This window comes from Arachis ipaensis, chromosome B04 (genome assembly GCF_000816755.2).
Source record: "Arachis ipaensis cultivar K30076 chromosome B04, Araip1.1, whole genome shotgun sequence".
NCBI classification, from domain to species: domain Eukaryota; kingdom Viridiplantae; phylum Streptophyta; class Magnoliopsida; order Fabales; family Fabaceae; genus Arachis; species Arachis ipaensis.
The window spans coordinates 84,610,812-84,617,014 of NC_029788.2; positions in this window are offsets into that span (position 1 = coordinate 84,610,812).

A 6,203-nucleotide genomic window follows, 5' to 3' on the forward strand; every position below is an offset into this window, starting at 1 on the left:
AATATTTTAACCTTTTTTTATCCTTTTATCCTCTTTTTTTGTAATAATTTTTATTTTTACTCCTCCGTGCACTTTTTATGTCCCTCCCTGTTTTCAAATTTTCTTTGCTTGAGGACAAATAAACTTTTAAGTTTGGTGTTGTCGCTTCGCTCATAGCTTTTCTGTTTATTTCAATGGCACCAAAGGGAGATGAATCATCTTCACAGAGGAGCACAGCCTAAAGAATGAGACGGCCACTAGAATAATTGAGGTGGTTGAGTTCCTTTCGTTCTATATTTTCTTTCGTTCTTATTATGTTAGGTTCCTGTTTTTTTGTTTTTTTTGTGATTGCATGATCAGTTTTTATTTCAATTCCTAGGTTCTAGTTTAATTTACTGTTTATTTTGTTATTTGATTTTTTTATTCTGAAAGAATGTCTCATGTATTGCTCACTAAGCTTGAAATCAAAAGAAAAGAAAGAAGTGATATAATGCATGAAAAGAGTGGGTTTATATTTAAGATTAATCTTATTTACTTAAATGTGGTGGTATTAATTGTAATTCTGAATGAATGACATGAATAGTGCATATTTGAATTTGAATCAAGAAATGTTGATGTATGAGGAACAGAAATTTAGAAAATTATTATGACTTCTCTGAAATAAACAAAAAAATTTAATCCTTGAAGCAAAAGAGACAGTAAAATAAGCATAAAAGCAAGGTCCAAGGCTCTGAGCATCTATGATTAGGGAGTCTGAAATAATTAAAAGCTTAAAGAGTTATTTTCCTAGTCATATGCTTATGGTATTCTTGTTTCAAGTAACCCTTGAGACAGAATATTTAGGGTCGTGACCAAATGCATTTAGTAGAGTATGCCAAAGGTTTTGAGCACCACTGTCTGGGAGAAACTGAAAGAGCAATCAGAACTTATAAAGAGTTCCCTAGTCAAGTGCTTGTGGTGTTTCTATGTCAAGTAAAGCTTGAGACAAAACATTTAAAATCACGGCTAGGCTCAAGGTGCAAAGCACCAAAGAAAAGAGAGTTAAAGTAAATTTTTCTGTATTCAAGGATTAAACTGGAGTATAAAGCTCAGAGAATTCATATCATGATCCGGATTCTAATTCCAAATAACACTGACATTCCTCTGATTCAACGGAGAGTGAGATGTAAAAACTGTTCAGAGTTACAATGAATAAACCCACTTTAAGAATAGACTTGAGCATGACTAAACTCTCACTTCTCATGCAAATTCACATCTTAATCATGCACTTATTTTGGTTGCTTGAGGACAAGCAACAATTCAAGTTTGGTGTTGTGATGCGTGAGCATCTTCTCTATCTTTTCCTAGTGAATTTGCATTCAAATTGTTGAGTTTAATCAAAATTTAAATACCTTTTAGATACTATGGATGCTACTTTGAGTTGTGTACAATTCTATTTATTTCAGGTAGCATTTGGATGGATTTGACGGAGTTTTGTAGCAAAAAGGGAAGAAAGCGAATGATGTTGTCACCCCCAACCTCCTTACACTTAACTAGGAATAACTTGAACTAGAGAGGTCTAATTGATGTGGTTCAAGCGGCATTGGAAAGCTAACTTCCAGGGCTTTCAAAAGATATATAATACTGCACACTTCTTCTCCAGCAAACTCTGCCCACTCCACGTTGCACTTGGCCCCTGCCAAGTTCAGCGTGGACTTGAAAACTCCCAGAAAAGCACATGCCACATCCCACGCTGAACTTGGGAAAATCCAAGTTCAGTGTGGACTCAAAGGGACACGCATAAAACCACATTGCCTTCTCCATGCCTTAAAATAGAAAAAGATATTATTTTAGTTTTAGGAAATATATTTTACATTAATTAGGATTAGATATAAAAGGGAAAAGAATCAGCCCTTCAGGCTCTTCTCTTCTCTTCAACCTCATTCCGCAATTTACAGTTTTTACGAATCCTAGTTTTCTCTCTGAACCATGGGCAACTAAACCTCCACTGTTAAGGTTAGGAGCTCTGTCTATTGTATGGATTGATACTATTATTTTTCTATTTTAATTCATGTACTGATTTATAATTCAAGAATTGTTTTCATTCTTTATCTTATGAATTTGGGTGGAACGGAAGTATGACCCTCTTTCTAATTGAGTTCTTGTATAACTTGGAAAAGTTCTTTACTTGAACAACAGCTTAAAAACATATTCTCCTAAATTTCTAATTATCTGGACTTAACGGGATACGTGACATATAATCCTCTTATATTTGGATATTTAGAGTTTCTGTGGCACATAAACTAGAATTGAACTTCGTCCTCTAATTGGAATTAAGTTAGAGTAGACTAAGAAGGTCTAAGGAATTAGGGTTAAGTCATATATAGTTTGCCATGAATTGAATCTTGCATGATTAAAATAGTTAGTAAGAAAAGTCAATCCGGAAAATAGATATCTTTGAAGCCTTAACTGTTTCTCCATATATTATTCTCATCAATTTACTGCTTGCTATTTTAATTTCTGAATTACTGTTTAATGCTTTTGAATACCAAAACACTCTTTTCTATTTGTTTGACTAAGCCAATCACTCAACCATTGTTGCTTGATCCATCAATCCTCGTGGGATCGACCCTCACTCACCTAAGGTATTACTTGGTACCACCCGGTGTACTTGCCAGTTAGTTTGTGGATTTAAATTCTGCACCAATGATGAAGATTTGACAATCTACGCACACCTTAAGTAACGCGCACGTGTGGATAGGCCAAAGTTGGAGGGAGCATTGCCAGTCTAACGCCAAGTCCAACGTTCATGTTATGTGGTCCAATTCCTGAATTTGGAAAGGTGAATCGATGCGCACGCATACATGATGCGTACGTGTGAGCATGAATTGTGACAATCCATGCGCACGCGTAGGTGACACGTACACGTGGATAGGCCAGCGTTGGAGGGAACGTTGCCACTCCAATGCTGGGGCCAACGTCTTCGATAGCCTTTTAAAATTTGGAATTGGGGAATTTGCATCCACGCGTACGCGTAGGTGACGCGCACGCGTGGATGTGCATTATGGTCCCAAACTTGCACACGCATAGGCAGCGCAAACGCGTGAAGGGATAAAATGGCCCATCCACGCGTACGCGTACGCGTGGACGAGCGAACGTTGGCACCCCAACATTGAGTCAAACATTGATTGCAACAACCAGAATCTATTTTTCCTAAAGAGTGTTTGACTCAACGTTTGCCCAAAAACGTTGCCTCCAACGTTGATATCAGAATTGCCCAATTAAGCATCTCTCTCTTCTCAACAACATTGGGAGCCAATTAGATCAACTTCAATAGAGGCCAAAAGCCCAGTTGAGATTACTTGAAGATCAACGGAAGACGTGTATAAATAGCTAGAGTTTAAGTTAGTTATGGGGGCTTACACACTAAGTACTGAAACTCTGCCCAAATTTACTTTCTCTGCACTTTTCACTTTTCAATTCTGCAATGTACTTTTCAATTCGATTTTCCATTCTTAGAGCTATGAACAACTAAACCGCTTTCATTGGGTTAGGGAGCTTTATTGTAATTCAATGGATCAATAATAGTTTTCATCTTCTTCTTCTATCTTTTCTCTTGAATTTGTTAGAAACCTTTTGATCTTAATTCAATTGGATTGTTGTCTTGACAGAGAAGCTATTCATAATTAGGTTTCTCCTGATCCTTGGGAGAGGGATGAGGAAATCATGCTAAAAATGCTTTCTCACATTGGATTAGATTGGGGGTTGGATGGATATTGTGACATTTAATCCTACCAATATTTTGATCTATGAATCTGTGTGGTATAATCAGTGACCGAACTTCATCTCTTCTCATGAGTAATTAAATTAAGACATTGGGTAATTGTTCAAGTTTAGAGAGATTGGTGAGCCAAGACATTGGAATCCAATCATCTAAGATTTCCAAGCAAAGTCAATGAATGTGTTGGTTGAGGAAGATGTGAAAATGATTTGATCTGGAGAATTCAATATCTCCTGAAACCCAATGAATCCCCTATTCTGATCTCACCCATTCTCTTTACATTCTACTGTTTAATTTGATGCTCAATCGCCATTCCCTTTTAATTTCTTGCAATTTAAGTTTCTGCACTTTAATTACTTGCAATTTACTTTCTGTCATTTATTTTATGCCATTTACATTCTGCTAATTTACATTTCTTGCGCTTTAAGTTTTCTGCCAATTTACTTTCTGCAACCCCAATTTCAAACCTGATTCAGTTCAACTAGAACATTTCTCCAATTAACGTTGATCAACCAACCAATCCCTGTGGGATTTGACCTCACTCTATAGTGAGTTTTTGCTTGACGACAATCCGGTGCCCTTGCCGGTGGAAATTTGTTGAGAGACAAGTTTTCGTGACATCAAGTTTATGGCGCCGTTGCCGGGGATTGGTTTTGTATTGACAATTACTAAATTGGAGGAAACTAGATTGAGCATTTTTCTTTTTCTTTCGTTAATTAAATTTCAACTTCAGTTGTTTATTCTTTTTACTTTCTACAATTTTATCAATTTCTCTGCATTTCTTTACTTTCCAGCGAGCTAATCCACTAACCATTTGATTAATTGCTCTAGCCAAGCTAACTATAATTTATTTTAGTGAAATCTATACTGTTTCTGCCTGTAATTGTTGAGTGTATGACAGGTAGAAGAAAGAAAACCTCAACTTCTTTTGATAGTAAACCTGAGAGGACCTTCCTTAGATTAAGGAGGGAATCAAGAGGAAAGAAGGCTATTGGTGTAGAGGAAGAAGAGGAGGATCTGGATATAGCTATGGAGGATGATATGGAGACTCATCATCAGGGAAAAGTACACAATCATGCCAGAGAAGGAGCAGCCAATCATGCTCCACAAGAGAGGAGAGTGCTAGGCTCCTACATTAACCCCAATCCTAGGAATTGTGGGAGCAACATTCTCAAGCCAAAAATTCATGCCAATAAATTCGAATTGAAGCCACAACTCATTACTCTCGTCCAAAACAACTGCTCATTTGGAGGAAGTGCACAGGAGGATCCTAATCAGCACTTAACCACCGTCCTGAGGATTTGTGATACTGTAAAGGCAAATGGATTTCATCCAAACACTTACAAATTGCTTTTGTTCCCTTTCTCTCTAAGGGACAATGCATCTAAGTTGTTAGAATCCTTTCTTAAGGAAAGCTTGACAATATGGGAAGATATGGTGAATAGATTCTTAGCAAGATTCTATCCTCCTCAAAGAGTGAATAGACTGAGGACTGAGGTGCAGACTTTTAGGCATCAAGAGGGTGAAACTCTATATGAAGCATGGGAGAGGTATAAAGATCTAACAAGAAGATGCCCTCCTAACATGTTCAACGAGTGGGTACAGATACATATATTTTTATGAGGGTCTGTCACATGAGTCAAAAAAAGCTATAGACCACTCATCTGGAGGCTCCCTCAACAAGAAGAAGGCCATAGAGAAAGCCATTGATGTCATTGAAACAGTGGCAGATAATGAGTACTTCTATGCCTCAAACAGAAGCAATAACAGAGGAGTTACGGAATTAAACCACATGGATGCAATTCTGGCCTAAAATAAGATGATTACCAAGCAACTGGCTGATTTGACAAAGCAAATGGAGAAGAACCAAGCTGCAGCCATCCATACTCAACTTTCAGCACAAGCAGAGTTGAACATAGAGGAAGGAGTTGACTGGGAGGAAACAAACTACATTAGAAATCCATCTAGGTAAGCTCATGACCCATACTCCAAGGTTTATAACCCTAGTTGAAAGAACCACCCAAACTTTGGGTGGGGAAAGCAACAAAACCAAGGCCAAGATCACAAACCTCACAATCATAGCCAGTACACCCACCAACAATCCAATCCAATATCATATCAACACCCATACAACAACTCCTCTTAGCCACCATACCAAACCCAGAATAACCAGCCTCAATATCCAATTCCCAATCCATCATCTGAGGATAAGCTATCTAGCATTGAAGCTATGGTTGCAAATCTTTGCAAGGGGTCCGAGGATATGAAAACATTCAATGAAGAGGTGAGATCCAATTTACAAAACCAAGATGCTGCCATTCAAAAACATGAAGCACAAATTGGATACCTAACCAAGGCAAACTCAAAGGAGGAATGCAAGGCTATTACACTCAAGAGTGGAAACGAACTGAAGGAGACATCAAAGGAAACTAGAGAGAGGGAGACAGATGAGAGTCTAAGTGAT